Source organism: Psammomys obesus, unplaced genomic scaffold, assembly GCF_907164565.1.
Source record: "Psammomys obesus unplaced genomic scaffold, mPsaObe1.curated_primary_1811, whole genome shotgun sequence".
Taxonomy (NCBI): domain Eukaryota; kingdom Metazoa; phylum Chordata; class Mammalia; order Rodentia; family Muridae; genus Psammomys; species Psammomys obesus.
This window is the reverse complement of record NW_026596147.1, coordinates 1-16,833: the sequence shown is the minus strand read 5'-3', so window position 1 is coordinate 16,833 and position 16,833 is coordinate 1.

The following is a 16,833-nucleotide window of genomic DNA, read 5'->3' as shown; positions in this document are numbered from 1 at the left end:
AGTTAGGTGAAATGTCACAGGGTGGAGCAGTTGTGATGGGGATAGAGCCCCCATGGAAGGAGGTATTGGAGCGATGGTCATCACAGTCCTTCTCTCCCAGCATCCCTAGAACTCTCTTCTGAAATTAAGTCCACTAAGATCTCCAGTTCAGCATGCGCATGTCTGTGTGCTGTGTGTGTGTCTGTGTGAATGTGTGCTGACTGTGTGTGTGTGTGTGCTGAGTATGTATGTCTGTGTGTGTGTTCTGAGTATGTGTGTGTGTGTGTGTGTTTGTCTGTGCGTGTGTGTGTGTGTTTGTCTGTGCGTGTGTGTGTGTGTGTGTTTCTGTATCTGGGCCTCTGTGTAGCTGAGATTTCTATTTGATAAACCCTACGAGTTCTTCAAGTGTGCCAAGCATACTCAGAACTTCCTGTTTTGCTTGAAAGCTCAAAAGGATCAGATTGTCTGTAGCAGATGACTTTCAAGTAAACAAGTGTGACTTCTGAATGAAGAAAAATATTTGTGTATTGTTTTGTTTTTAAAACAAATCTTACAGCCCAGGCTGTACTTGAATTCCTTATGTAGCCCAGGCTGGTTTAAAATTCGTCATGATTCACATGGGGACCACCAGCAGTCATCACTCAATTAATCCCATAAACTCCTGCATTACTTGATGATTGCCCGAGACTCTTTCTGCCCTCACTGTTGGATTTCTCCCTGTGTCACCCAAACCTTCTACCACTTTACTAAAATGTGCTAGAGCTGTGCTTAGTGTGGCTGATGCTGGCAGGCCCTAATTCCTTATTCCATGCCTGTGTTAAGTCAAGATTCTTCTCCAAGGATGATTACTCTGATGTGAAGGCGCACAGGTAAGACAGGAAGGGCCAGTCCCTTCGCTGCCTCTCAGTTCCACACCACTAATCCTCAAATCTCTCTACCAATTTTTCCGTGTGCTCTCAAGAGTGGCCCAAGCAAAATAGTAAAAATTTATCTCTTAAAAGTTAAGGAGCACAGCAGTCATCAGACTCACTGAACTGTTTAAGAGACAGCACAGCCGATTCAACATCCTCATTAAATGCACCTCTGCAGTAATCTTGGAATTGATGCTGTCTGGTGAACTGTCAAAAATTATTGTAGTTGTAATTTTATTAGTGTTAGGGAGCACTGTTATATATTCTGCCATTTTAATTTTCAGAAAATTTTGTTGTGGAATTTTCTTAATTCATAGAATAAGTTCAGAGCACACCAAACATTGCAATTAAACACCAGTCCCCTATAAATAGACTAGGAGAGGGACATAGTGGGGGAAGAGGTAGGTAGGTAGGTAGGGAGGGACTGGGAGGAGATGAGGTAGGGGGATACAGCCAGCATACAAAGTGAATAAGTTTTCATTAATAATAATAATAATAATAATAATAATAATAATAATAATAAATTAAATTTTAAAAAGAAGACCCTAAGTTTCAGTAAGTCTGCACATACTAGGCCATAACTGAAGTCTAACTCATTAGTCAGTGGGGTTTGGGAAGAACTTGGCATATAGTGGTTACATCTACATTCACAGCTATAGATTCTGATTAAGTTATGGGGACCTGACTTAAAATGCCATAACTTAAGGACACTGACCTTCTTTCCCTGTCACTTTTCCTTACCCCAGCCAGCACATGCCATTACATGGAAATGCAATAAACCTATTTGGAGAGAAGTAAAGCTCATGAAGACTTAGTGCAGGGTATCTAGAGTACTTAGCACACTTCTACAATATAAAACCATTCTCTTTGGTATAAGAGAAGGCAGTAGGGCGAGCTCTCATTCCAAGCAAGTCTGGAATGTTCTTCACCATTGCAAAGTTCTTAAGCAGGGGAAAATATTTAAGTGGCACATAAGTTCATAAATTGAAGCCTGTAGCACATGAACATCTTCTTGACTCTTAGCCCAAGGCTCTACAAAGTGCCTTCTCCCCCTATTCCCTTGGTTACTTTAAAGACGGCTGAGAAGAAATACCTGACAAGAGGCAACTTAAAGGAGGAAAAACCTCCCTGGGATCACACACTGAGGGAATGCAATCTATCATGATGATGGCATTATTGTACTAGGCTGCTACTTTTCCAGGTGCCTACTAGAAAACAGAGACTTGGGCAGAATGAGGGCCAGGCTGTAACCCATATATCTCACCCTATTGCCTAGAGCATGCATTCTGCCAGCTATGTCCTGCCCAAAAGCTTTTACAAGGTCTCCAAATAGCAGTATTGGCTGGGAACCACATGTTTAAACATGTGAGTCTATAGCCTGGTTTTGAGGTGTTAGGTAGCATATGTCACTTGTGAGGAGTATTGTCAGTACTGGAAAATTCCATTTGAACTATATATGCTCCCATAATCTGAGCAATTATAGCTATTATGTATTATTGAATACACTGAACAAATTGATAACACCTGGTATGTGGCCTTAGGCACTGGCCATGCCTATTTTACCTTACCAAAGGATCCTGGCTACTTCTAAGATCTCCCTCATATGCTGTTAGTCCTTTCCTTTGGTAATCTCAACCTCCCATCTGTTTGAGTCAAGTTTATCATGAGTCCTTCTATATTTTTTTAATTTTTATTTATTATTTATTACAATTTATTCACTTTATATGCTGGCTGTAGCCCCCCCTCCCTCATCTCCTTCCCATCCCATCATCCATCTCTCTTCCACCCCTGTGCCCTCCCCCCAATCCACTGGTAGGGGAGGTCTTCCTACTCTTCCATTTAATCCTAGCCTATCAGCTCTCATCAAGATTGGCTGCTTTTTAGGTGTACATATTATAGTAGGTTTATCCTATATAATATGTCTATATGAGTGAGTATATGCTGTGTGTGTCTTTCTGCTTCTGAGATAGCTCATTCATGATGATCCTTTCCAGTTCCCACCATTTACCTGCAAGTTTCATGATTTCCTTGTTTTTCATTGCTGAGTAATATTTCATTGTATAGCTTTACCACAAATTCTGTATCCATTCTTCAGTTGAGGAGAATCTGGGTTGTTTCTAGCTTCTGGCTATTTCAAATAAAGCTGCTACAAACATGGTTGAGCAAAAAACTAATCTAGAGGTAGGTCTCTGGCTAAAATGCTCAGTCCCCATTCAGAAAGGCAAAGAGGATGGACCTCAGAAGAAGAAGAAAACAGGAAACAAGCTAGGAGCCTTCCAAAGAGGGCCTCTGAAAGGCTCTGCCCTGCAGAGTATCAAAGTAGATGTTGTGACTTATGGCCAAACTTTGAGCAGAATGCGGGGAATCTTATAAAAAAAAAGTGGGAAATAGTAAGATCTGGAGAGGACAGGAGGTCCACAAGCAGAGCAACAGAACCAAAAGATTTGAGCACAGGGGTCTTTTCTGAGACTCATACACCAACCAAGTACCATGCATGGAGATAACCGAGAACCCCTGCACAGATGTAGCCCATGGCAGTTCAGTGTCCAAGTGGGTACCCTAGTAATGGGAACAGGGACTGTCTCTGACATGAACTGATTGGCCTGCTCTTTGATCACCAACCCCTGAGGAGGGAGCAGCTTTACCAGGCCACAGAGGAAGACAATGCAGTCACTCTTGATGAGACCTAACAGACTAGTATCAGAAGGAAGAAAAAGAAACCCTTCCCTACCAGTGGACTTGGGGAAGGGCATGTGTGGAGAAAGGGGAGACATGGAGGGATTGGAAGGGGAGGAGGGAGAGAACTAGATGGGGGATACAAAATAAATAAATTAAATTAAAAATTAAATAAATAATTAAATAAATAAATTAGAAATAAAATAAAAAATAAAAGAAGAGAGCAGAATAATAATAATAATAATAATAATAATAATAATAATAATAATAAAAAGATTGGCTGCATTGTCTTCCTCCTCTGTGGCCTGGCAAGACTGCAACTCCCACAGGGAGATGATCAAAGAACATCTACTCCCCCTACTAGGGAACCCACTTGGAGACTGATCTGCCTATAGGCTATGTCTGAGCAGGGGTATTTGGTCATCTCCATAAATGGTCATTGGCTGGACCACTGGTCTCTGCAGGCCCCCTTGGACCCAGGTTCATTGGCTCTGTTGGACTCCTTGTGGAGCTCTTATCCCTCCCAGGTCCTTCTATCTTCCCCTTCTTCCATAAGATTCCCTGCAATGAGTGCTTCTATATTTAATTTCCAAAGATTTCCTATATCCATAATGTTGTCATTCAGAAAAATTCATGATTAGTGTACTTACTGCCTGTGGTATTAACACAGACTTCTTCCATTAGGGGTAATTGGCAAACCCTGAGAAATGCAGAAGACTACTTATAAAGTGGTGGTTTTGAACTGTAGGTAGATTTGCAATGTTGTCTTTCAGTTGAATAAACTGCAGAATCTCCAGGTCTAACGTCTTACGGGGCACTTTAAGAACTGGAAGCTAACTGGGCTTTTTAGGGAACAGGCACTGGTTGCACTATTCTGCTTACCCCGTCATAAAGCTAATTCATCAATCGGCATCTTTCGAATAAAGAGTCAGCAGTCTCTGTCCATTTTTGAGTCCCATAACCCTAATATCTACATTTAATGACCAACGTCTTTGCTGTATTTAACTTCTGGGGAGGGCAAATTGCTTTCATACAGAAGTTCTTGTGAGTTTTGCCATTTTATCATATCCCTCATTGTGGAGTTCTCAATCCACAACTGAGGTCCCCTACATGCCTGGTTCATGTACACTAATGGATTGGTTGATTTGAGTCCAAGTAGCATGCATCTCTTCAGTTACTAAGGTTATTCTTTCTTGATGGCCCTGCAGAAAATGGGTGTCATTCACTCTAATCTGTAGCTATAACTCATGGCTATTCTCTGCTCTGGGTAATAAATCCTCGGTGATCATTGTTACAATTTTACTGACTCATATACTGTCCTTAGCAGGCTCAAGGTTTGACGTGTCACTTAGAAAACTACAGGCCAACAGACTCAAAATATCTCTCTTTGAGATCAAGAGTAGGGGCAATGATTCACAGTTACAAATTACAGTGTTGAGACGGATCTATACAGCAAGACTCTGCTTTTTTTGGTGAAACCACTATAATTAAGTACCCAACCAAGCCTGCCCTATCAAAACTGTAATTTCTCCTGTCAGACAGTATAACATCTTTACCCACAATCCGATGCACAGGCTAGGCTGTAGTGCCTGCTGGCCATTGATTAGGGTATTGCCCAAATCCATTGCTGAAACACTAACTATGTATCCTTCTGATCGCTTGCAGGCCTGCTGGCAGTTCTTTACCACTGTTGCTGTCCTTCCAGGTGGCATTATGGCTGCTCTGCTGTGATCGTTTCTGGCAAACAAATGCCCATCCAGCTTGTAGAATGAACAGGGAGGACGGATAGAACTGACAGATCAGACATCTTAAAAACGGAACGGAAAGTGTTAGCACTTTTTGCCAGTTAGGAGACCACATTAAAATCCCTAAGGTTTTTTGCACAAAAGCAATATAGGTAATACTTGGGACTCACAAGTAAAAGTAATGGTGTCTTTCCAGGGGTACCATGTCCTCCTGAGAAACTATGCTGAAATGCAAAGTGGAAAGTCTCATTTTTCTCCTAGACAGGACACACACGTGTGGAGTGAATGTAACGGAGCCCAGTTTAGACACAGTATTTATGAGCAGGCCCTGGCAGTCATTTGTACCTTGGGTGTCCTCCAATTAGAAACAGTGAGACAAAATTGGTCGCTGACTTCCTGTTGAAGTGATGCATGAGGCCAACTCTGTAGTGAGAAATAACCAAATTGGCCTTTGCTCACTGACCAAGGCTGTTCTAGATGATGGGATCAGGCCAGTATGTTTTATTTATTGGACTCAGAGTCTGTGCAAACATTGAGACATCCTGTTTTAATGCCTTGAACAAACACCAGGGTCAATACAGAGGTGGATGGCTAGTGAGATCTGTTTCGCTACTTGAGAGCCCAAGGAGCTTGACTGGGATCCCTGATTTTGCTTGGAGCCCTTTTATACGAAACTCAGTCTAACGCTACATAAGGCAGATTGGAAGTATGTGTCCCTGGCTCCTGTCAGTCAAATTAAGAAGAGTTGCTTTGAATTGGCTTCTTCGTGGAGATTTCATCTGAAGCCAGTATAGTACCATAAGAGGCTTTTTCACACATGTTATTGTCTAGGTTGACAGAGTTTCTGCTCCAAATGGTAGACTATGCTGACTACCTAATATTAAAATGGGGTTGTCAAAGCTTACAATTCCCGTTCCGTATCTAGGAATACTCCCATGCAGGTTTCTTTTGGTCTTTCTGTGTTGCATGACATGTGAAATTAAAACTCATGAAAACAGACAAAAACTAAAGTTATTGCGGCCAGGTTACTGTTTTGACTAACAAACTGTGGTTTATCTCTAACTAGTAACTCAGTAACTCCTGTTTCCTTCCATGAAACTGTGGTTTGATAGCATCCAAATCATTCAGAGTTCTTAGCACATTCCAGTGGATGCAAATTATATATTAGACTTATCCCTCTGTTTAAAAGAGTTTGTCCATTTTTCAATGAAAATATGTAATCTGATTGATTTTAGAGGGGAAGATGGGAACTCCAACACTAAATCTCTCTAAAATGAAGGTGGACTACAGATAAGATTAAGAGTTTCTATGCTGGCTGTATTATTGCAGAAAAGTTTACTATTTTTTTTTTAAATAGCTGAATTCGCAGAAGAGTAAGATGAGCAATGAAAACTAAGGACTGAAGAGAAAGTGCTTCTCAGCACTTAAGGTCCTGCTGAGGTCCTAAGCAGTTTCTGTAAGTACCATTATGCAGCAAAGTGTCTATAGAGTTACCAAACTGCTCCAGTTGAGATGTGCTGTTTGTTCAGTAGTTGATGTGGTAAGGTCCTATCATGGTTCACAATAGAAAGCATTCTATTGTTCACCAGGGTTCACCTGGATGCACTCAAGGACAAAGAGAGGCAACTGTCAGTTTTTTGGTTGTTTTGTAGTTTAGAGTAAGCATCATGGACCACATTCACCCTCCCTTTCACACCAGGTTGCTCTGGTTTTCTAAAGTATGAACTTTCCCCCATACAGATTTCATGTACTCATCTTTCAGCCTGATGTATTGATGTATTCCTTTCTGTGATCCTTGTCTTTTACCTGCTCAGTCCATCCAACAAGCATTAGGTAAAATCCTATATGTGAGATTCATTCTATGTTGTGTAGATAACGTAAAAGCCAACCAAAAAGTACCTGTGTGCTAATAAAAAATCTTGTTTGCAAATAATTTACACTCCAATGGAATATGGGCACACAGACTATGTAGTATACAAATAAATGATACAAATGGTGTTTCAAAAAATAACAAATACTACAAAGAAAGATAAGCTACTGCCCTGGCCAGTTTATTGTCAACTTGACACATGCTACACTATTTCAGAAGAGGGATGCTCAAGGAGAAAATGCCTTCATAAGACTTGCCTGTAGAAAAGGCTACTGTGCATTTTCTCTATTAGTGATTGATGTAGAAGGCCCTATCTCATTGCTGCTGGGGCCCTCCCTAAGCAAGTGGTGGTTCTGGGAAATATAAGAAAACAGGCTGTAAAAGCCAGAAAAAATCCAGTAAGTGGCATTCCTCCACTGCCTCTGCGCCAAGGTCCTACCTTGGATTCCTTCTCGGACTTTACTCAGTAATAAGCTAGAAGGTGAGATAAATTGAAACACTAGCTAAATGTAATGACTAGTCTTGGCAGCCAAATTGACTACATCTGGAATTAACTAATACCCCCAAATTCCTGGTCACACCTGTGAGGGATTTATTTATTTACTTTTGCTTTATTTAGTCATTTGAAATGGACAATCTATGTCTAATCTGGATCTTTGAGGTAGGAAGACAAAACTTTAATCCAGATCTGTTGAGGTGGGAGACCCACTTGTCATTTGGGCCATACTTTCTGCTGGAAGCCTATATAAAGGCATGAAAGAGAGAGGCTCTCTTTCTCTTTGCTGCTTCCTCTTGCCCTCATTAGCAAGTCCATTCGTCTGCTGCCATTGGGATTCTGGCATATATTGAAGACCAGCTGAGACATCCAGCCTTGCGGAATGAACAATTGATGGATTCTTAGACCTTCCGTACATAGATAGTCATTATAATATTAGCTTGACCATGGCCTGTAAGCCATTCAAATGAATCCCAGAGAGAGAGAGAGAGGCAGAGATAGAGACAGAGAGAGAGAGATTCATTCTATAAGTTCTGTTACTCTAAGCAACTCTGACTAACACACTAAAACAACCAGCAAGAACAGTAAAATAACATATAGGGAACACCCCAGGAGCAATGTGAGAGCAAAGGACATGACAGATGAGGGAGGGAGGTATGTATAGGTATCTGGGGGAAGCTAAGTCAGGCCTGATGAGGTAAGAAGTAAAGAGGCCTGTGCTGGATACAAAATCAACTCAAAAAAAATCAGAAGCCCTCCTGTATACCAAAGACAAAAGGGCCGAGAAAGAAATTAAGGAAACAAGACCCTTCACAATAGCCACTAATAATATAAAGCACCTTGGGGTGACACTAACCAAGCAAGTGAAAGACCTGTTTGAGAAAAACTTCAAGTCTCTGAAGAAAGAAATTGAAGAAGATCTCAGAAGATGGAAAGATCTCCCGTGCTCATGGATTGGTAGGATTAACATTGTGAAAATGGCCATCCTGCCAAAAGCAATCTACAGATTCAATGCAATTCCCATCAAAATACGAACTCAATTCTTTACAGACCTTGAAAAAAAGATTCTCAGCTTCATATGGAGAAACAAAAAACCCAGAATCTCCAAAACATTCCTGTACAACAACAGATCATCTGGAGGTATCTCCATCCCCGATCTCAACCTATACCACAGAGCAATAGTAATAAAAACTACATGGTATTGGCAGAAAAACAGAAAAGAGAATCAATGGAACCGAATAGAAGACCCAGAAATAAACCCACACACCTATGAATACTCGATTTTTGACAAAGAAGCCAAAACCATACAATGGAAAAAAGACAGTATCTTCAACAAATGGTGCTGGTCCAACTGGATGTCCATTTGCAGAAAAATGAAAATAGATCCATATTTATCACCCTGCACAAAACTAAAGTCCAAGTGGATCAAAGACCTCAACATAAAACCAGATACTCTAAATCTGTTAGGAGAAAAAGTGGGGAACAGCCTAGAACTCATTGGCATAGGAGACAACTTCCTGAACAGAACACCAACAGCACAGGCTCTAAGACCAACAATCAATAAATGGGACCTCATGAAACTGAAAAGCTTCTGTAAAGGAAAGGCCACTGTCATCAAACAAAACGACTGCCTACAGATTGGGAAAGAATCTTCACTAACCCTTTATCTGACAGAGGACTAATATCCAGTATATACAAAGAACTAAAGAAGCTGAAAAGCAGCAAACCAAGTAATCCAATTAAAAAATGGGGAACAGAGCTAAACAGAGAATTCTCCACAGAGGAATATTGAATGGCAGAGAAACACTTAAAGAAATGCTCAACCTCATTAGCCATCAGGGAAATGCAAATCAAAACGACCCTGAGATTTCACCTTACACCCATCAGAATGGCCAAGATGAAAAACTCAAGTGACAACACATGCTGGAGAGGTTGTGGAGAAAGGGAACCCTCCTCCACTGCTGGTAGGAATGTAAACTGATACAACCACTCTGGAAATCTATCTGGCGTTTTCTCAGACAATTAGGAATAGTGCTTCCTCAAGACCCAGCTATACCACTGCTAGGTATATACCCAAACTTTGCTCAAGTACACAAAAGGGATACTTGCTCAACCATGTTTATAGCAGCTTTATTTGTAATAGCCAGAACCTGGAAACAATCCAGATGTCCATCAACGGAGGAATGGATACAGAAATTGTGGTATTTTTACACAATTGAATACTACTCAGTGATCAAAAGGGAGGAAATCATGAAATTTGCAGGCAAATGGTGGGATCTAGAAAAGATTATTCTGAGTGAAATATCCCAGAAGGAGAAAGACAAACACGGTATATACTCACTTATATAGACTTATAAGATATGATAAACATAATGAAATCTATACACCTAAAAAAGATAATAAAGAGAGCAGACATGGGGTAAGATGATCAATCCTCATTTAGAAAGACAGATGGGATGTGCATTGAACATATGACAGGAGTCTACTGCAGAAGGCATCTGAAAGACTCTACCTAGCAGTGTTTTCAAAGCAGATACAAAGAAAGACTCATAACCAAACGTTCGGCAGAGTACAGGGAATCATATGAAAGAAGGGGAGTTAGTATGATGGAGAAAGGATAGGAGCTCCACAAGGACCAAAAATAACTGGGCACAGGGTCTTTACTGAGACTGACATTCAAGCAAGGACCATGTATGGATATAACCTAGAACCTCTGCTCAGATGTAGCCCGTGGTAGCTCTGTAGCCAATTGTTTCCCATAGTAAGGGGACAAGGGCTATTTCTAACAGGAACTCAATGGCTGGCTCTTTGATCTCCCCACCCCCTAAGGGAGGAGCAGTCCTGTTAGGCCACAGAGGAAGACTTTGTTTCCAGTCCTGAAGATATCTGATAAAACAGGGTCAGATGAATGGGGAGGAGGTCCCCCCCATCAGTGGACTTGGAAAGGGGCACGGTGGAGATGAGGGAGGGAGGGTGGGATTGGGAGGGAATGAGAGAACAGGATACAGCTGGGAAACAGAGTTAATAAAATGTAACTGGGGGCGGGGCAAGATGGCAGCGCCGGGAGGACTCTCATTCTGAGGAGCAGCACAGCAGGATTGGCACAGTGACCAGCAATCAGAACTCGCGGCCATAAAACACAAGTGGTTGTGTTTCTCAGGTGAGAGGATACCCCACGGTGGGGGATTCGATCAGCTTTAACTCACCCGGCAAAACCGCGGAAGAGATCCCTGTTCCGCCAGGCGCTTGGTCGCCAGCCCAGAGCTACCCGCCAGCGCGATCTGGTCACGGTCCCAGACTGAACTGTGGGCCCACAACACCATAGACTGGATCTCCCAGTCGAGAGATAACCCCACGGAGCAGGAAACAATTGGGACCGACCCCAGGTTACCCAGACATCCCCTGGAAAAGACTCGGGTTCTGCGGGTGCCCCAGGAGCCAGCCCGGACCCAGAGCCGGGAGGGACAAAGGCGCCTGCCTGCACAGAGCCCTGCCTGCGCGCGTGATTCGCCGCCTCAGATAGAACTGTGGGCACCAGGGCAACAGGGCACCAGACTGCGTGTCTCTGGCAGGAGGAAACCCCCAACGGAGGGGGTCAGCAGCTCTAACGCTTAGGACACCCAGCACCAAAACACTTCCTGGACTCACGCAGACTCTAGTGCAGGCAGAAGCGCTGTGCTCTGCCGCCATTGTTGCGTTCCCCTGGGGCACTGGGACACACAGCTGCATCCTCAGACCTGCAGGAGTCGTAGAGCCATTACAGCAGCCCTCAGATACTGTGCCAGGGATCGGCCAGTTGTCCCTGGCTGGACTGCCAAAACTGTAGGAATCCCTGATCCTTCAGGGGGGCTGCACCCACAGCGTCTGGACCAGAGTGGTGCCTACAGCCGCCATCCCAGACAGAGACACACAGCTTCTGGTCCAGAGTGAGGCACCCAGCCTCCAGACCAGAACAGTGCCCCCAGGCACCAAATCAACCTAGGTGCACATTCTCCAGGCCCAGAGCAGAGCAATCAGCCTTTGGCCCAGAGACTTGCTGAGTGCACCTCCCACTTTCTCAGACAGAACTGTGCGCCCCAGGATAACAGACTGAGTTTCCCTGTTGGGAGAAAACCCCATAGCTAGGGAATCAGCAGTTTCTTCAAGAGGACTGTACATGGAAATTTAGTGAGCAGCAGCACACTAAATTTATAACAAGAAACCCAGCAGTGGGGCAGCTGTCTTGAGAAATTTTATGGGTAAGAGGAGATCCCCCCCGGCCTAACATAGACCACAGCTACTACTCAGGGCTATAAACCTGAGGTGAGCAGTGGCATCTCCGGAGAAACACTGGCCATACAGTGACCATAACCAAAAAGCAGAGAAGGACTCCTTCAGGAAAAATCATCTTCCGGCCAAGGGGATACTCCCTACCTCAGGACTCCAGGAAGCACAGAAACTAACAGCCAAAACCTAAATCAGCCCAATGGGTAGAGGTCAGCGTAAAGGCTCAACCAACAAAAGACAGAGCAATATGGCATCTCCAGAACCCAGCCATCCAGGGGCGAACAGCCCTGAACAATGCAGCATAATAGAAAATCAAGAAGAGGACCTTACATCTATGTTGATGAAGAGGATAATAGAGGAGACAAATAAAATACGTAAAGAATTAGAGGAAGATAAAACCAAACAGATCATGGCTATCCGTAAAGAAATGGAGGAAGATAAAGACAAGCAAATTAGGGCCATCCGTGAAGAAATACGGGAAGATGCAGCCAAACAGCTTGTGGCCTTCAGAGAAGAAATAATTAAATCACTGAAAGAAATCAAAGAGACAGAGTTGAAGGAACTAAAAGAAAAAGAGGAAAATACAAGCAGACAGGTGAAGGAAGTAAACAAAACAACTCAAGACCTGAAGATAGAACTAGAAAAACTAAAGAAAACACAAATGGAGGAAATAATGGAGAGGAAGAATTTAGGGAAGAAAACAGGAACTACAGAGGTAAGCATAACCAACAGAATACAAGAAATGGAAGAAAGAATCTCAGGTGTAGAAGATACAATGGAAGAAATCGATGTATCTGTCAAAGAAAATGTGAAATCCAAAAAATTCCTGACACAGACCGTCCAAGAAATCCAAGACAATATGAAAAGACAAAATCTGAGAATAATAGGAATAGAGGAAAAAGAAGACTCCCTTCTCCAAGGCCCAGAAAATATTTTCAACAAAATCATTGAAGAAAATTTCCCCAAGTTAAAGGAGAAGCCAATAAGGGTACATGAGGCCTACAGAACACCCAACAAATTTGACCAGAAAAGAAAATCCTCCCGCCACATAATAATCAAAACAGGAAGTATACAGAACAAAGAAAAAATACTAAAAGCTGCAAGGGAAAAAGGCCAAGTAACATATAATGGCAAACCCATTAGAATCACACCTGACTTTTCAACAGAAACTATGAAAGCCAGAAGGGCCTGGACAGATATCATGCAGACCCTAAGAGAACACAGATGTCAACCCAGGCTACTATACCCTGCAAAACTCTCAGTCCTCATAGACGGAGAAAACAAGATATTCAATGACAAAAACAAATTTCAACAATACCTACACACAAATCCAGCATTACAGAAGACACTGGAAGGGAAAATACAACCCAAGAAAATTAGCTTCTGTCAAGAAAACACAGGAAAAAATTAACCTTACTACAGCAAAACAAAAAGCAACCAAGCACACAAACTTATGAACACAGCCAACATCAAAATCAAAGGATCTAACAGCCACTGGTCATTAATCTCTCTCAACATCAATGGACTCAACTCTCCAGTAAAAAGACACAGATTAACAGAATGGATACGTAAACAAAACCCAGCAATCTGTTGCATACAAGAAACACACCTAAGACACAAAGATAGACATTACCTGAGGGTAAAAGGTTGGAAGATGACTTTCCAAGCAAATGGACCCAAGAAACAAGCAGGAGTAGCCATTCTAATATCTGATAAAATAGACTTTCAACCAAAATTAATAAAAAGAGATGAGGAAGGACACTTCATACTCATCAAGGGAAAATTCCACCAGGAAGACATCACAATCCTGAACATCTATGCCCCAAATACAAGAGCACCCACATTTGTAAAAGAAACATTGATAAAATTTAAACCACATATAGATCCCCACACATTAATAGTGGGAGACTTCAACACCCCACTCTCAACAAAGGACAGGTCAACAAAACAGAAATTAAACAAAGAAACAATATCTCTGACAGAGGTCATGAATCAAATGGACCTCACAGACATCTACAGAACTTTACACCCAAACACAAAAGAATTTACCTTCTTCTCAGCACCTCATGGAACCTTCTCCAAAATAGACCATATAGTTGGTCACAAAGCAAGCCTCAACAGATACAAGAAGACTGAAATAATCCCTTGTATCCTGTCTGATCACCATGGAATAAAGCTGGACTTCAACAACAACAGAAATAGCAAAAAGCCTACACACTCATGGAAACTGAACAACTTGTTACTAAATGACAGCTGGGTCAGGGAAGAAATAAAGAAAGAAATTAAAGCCTTTCTAGAACTCAATGAAAATGAAGACACAACATACCCTAACTTGTGGGACACAATGAAAGCAGTGCTAAGAGGAAAGTTCATAGCACTAAGTGCCTTCAAGAAGAAATTTGAGACAGCTCATTCAAGCAACTTAATGGCCCACTTAAAAACCCTAGAAAAAGAAGAAGCAGACACACCAAAAAGGAGTAGACGGCTGGAAATAATCAAACTCAGGGCTGAAATCAATCAATTAGAAACAAATAAAACAATTCAAAGAATCAATGAAACCAAGAGCTGGTTCTTTGAGAAAATCAACAAGATAGACAAACCCTTAGCCAAGCTAACTAAAAGGCAGAGAGACACCACCCAAATCAACAAAATCAGAAATGAAAAGGGGGACATAACTACAGACACTGAGGAAATCCAAACAATCATTAGGACTTACTTCAAAAGTCTATATGCCACAAAATTTGAAAATCTAAATGAAATGGACAATTTTCTTGGTCGATTTGACTCACCAAAGCTGAATCAGGACCAGGTAAATCAACTAAATAGTCCTATATCCCCCAAAGAAATAGAAGCAGTCATCAAAAGTCTCCCATCCAAAAAAAGCCCAGGACCAGATGGCTTCAGTGCAGAATTCTACCAGACCTTCAAAGAAGAGCTAACTCCAATTCTCTTCAAACTATTCCACAAAATAGAAACAGAAGGAACATTACCAAACTCATTCTATGAAGCCACAGTCACCTTGGTACCTAAACCTCACAAAGACTCAACAAAGAAAGAGAATTTCAGGCCAATCTCCCTTATGAACATTGATGCAAAAATACTTAACAAAATACTTGCAAACCGGATCCAAGAACACATCAAAGATATTATCCACTATGACCAAGTAGGCTTCATCCCAGGTATGCAGGGGTGGTTCAATATACGGAAATCCATCAATGTGATCCACCATATTAACAAACTGAAAGAAAAAAACCACATGATAATCTCCCTAGATGCTGAAAAAGCATTTGACAAAATCCAACATCCATTCATGTTTAAAGTACTGGAGAGTTCAGGGATACAAGGCACATATCTAAACATAGTAAAGGCGATATACAGCAAGCCTATAGCCAACATCAAACTGAACGGAGAGAAACTTAAAGCAATCCCTCTGAAATCAGGGACAAGACAAGGCTGCCCACTGTCTCCATATCTCTTCAACATAGTGCTGGAAGTCCTTGCTAGAGCAATAAGACAGTCGAAGGAGATCAAGGGGATACAGATGGGAAAGGAAGAAGTCAAATTATCACTATTTGCAGATGATATGATAGTATATATGAGTGACCCCAAAAACTCTACCAGGGAACTCCTACAGCTGATAAACACCTTCAGCAAAGTGGCCGGATATAAAATTAACTCAAAAAAATCAGTAGCACTCCTGTATACAAAAGACAAAAGAGCTGAGAAAGAAATTAGAGAAACAACACCATTCACAATAGCCACAAATGACATAAAGTACCTTGGCGTAACCCTAACCAAGGAAGTCAAAGACTTGTATGAAAAAAATTTCAAGTCTCTGAAGAAAGAATTAGAGGAAGACATGAGAAGATGGAAAGATCTCCCATGCTCATGGCTTGGCAGGATTAACATAGTAAAAATGGCCATCTTACCAAAAGCAATCTACAGATTTAATGCAATTCCCATCAAATTGCCAACACAATTCTTTACAGACCTGGAAAGAAAAATTCTCAACTTTGTATGGAATAACAAGAAACCGAGAATTGCTAAAACAATCCTCTACAATAAAAGATCTTCTGGAGGTATCTCCATCCCTGATCTCAAGCTGTACTATAGAGCAACAGTTATAAAAACTGCATGGTACTGGCATAGAAACAGAATGGTGGATCAATGGAATCGAACAGAAGACCCAGAAATAAACCCACACAATTACGGACACCTGATTTTTGACAAAGATGCCAAAACCATACAATGGAAAAAAGATAGCATCTTCAACAAATGGTGCTGGTCCAACTGGATGTCTACATGTAGAAAAATGAAAATAGATCCATACTTATCACCCTGCACAAAACTGAAGTCCAAGTGGATCAAAGACCTCAACATAAAACCAGACACATTAAATCGGCTAGAAAAAAAAGTGGGGAATACCCTAGAACTCATTGGTACAGGAGAAAACTTCCTGAACAGAACACCAACAGCACAGGCTCTAAGAGCAACAATCAATAAATGGGACCTCATGAAATTGAAAAGCTTCTGTAAAGCAAAGGACACCGTCATCAAAACAAAACGACTGCCTACAGATTGGGAAAGAATCATCACCAACCCTCTATCTGACAGAGGACTCATATCCAATATATATAAAGAACTAAACAAGCTGAAAAGCAACAAACCAAGTAATCCACTTAAAAAATGGGGAACAGAGCTAAAGAGAGAATTCTCTGCAGAGGAATATCGAATGGCAGAGAAGCACTTAAAGAAATGCTCAACCTCATTAGCCATTAGGGAAATGCAAATCAAAACAACCCTGAGATTTCACCTTACACCCATCAGAATGGCCAAGATGAAAATCTCAAGGGACAACACATGCTGGAGAGGTTGTGGAGAAAGGGGAAC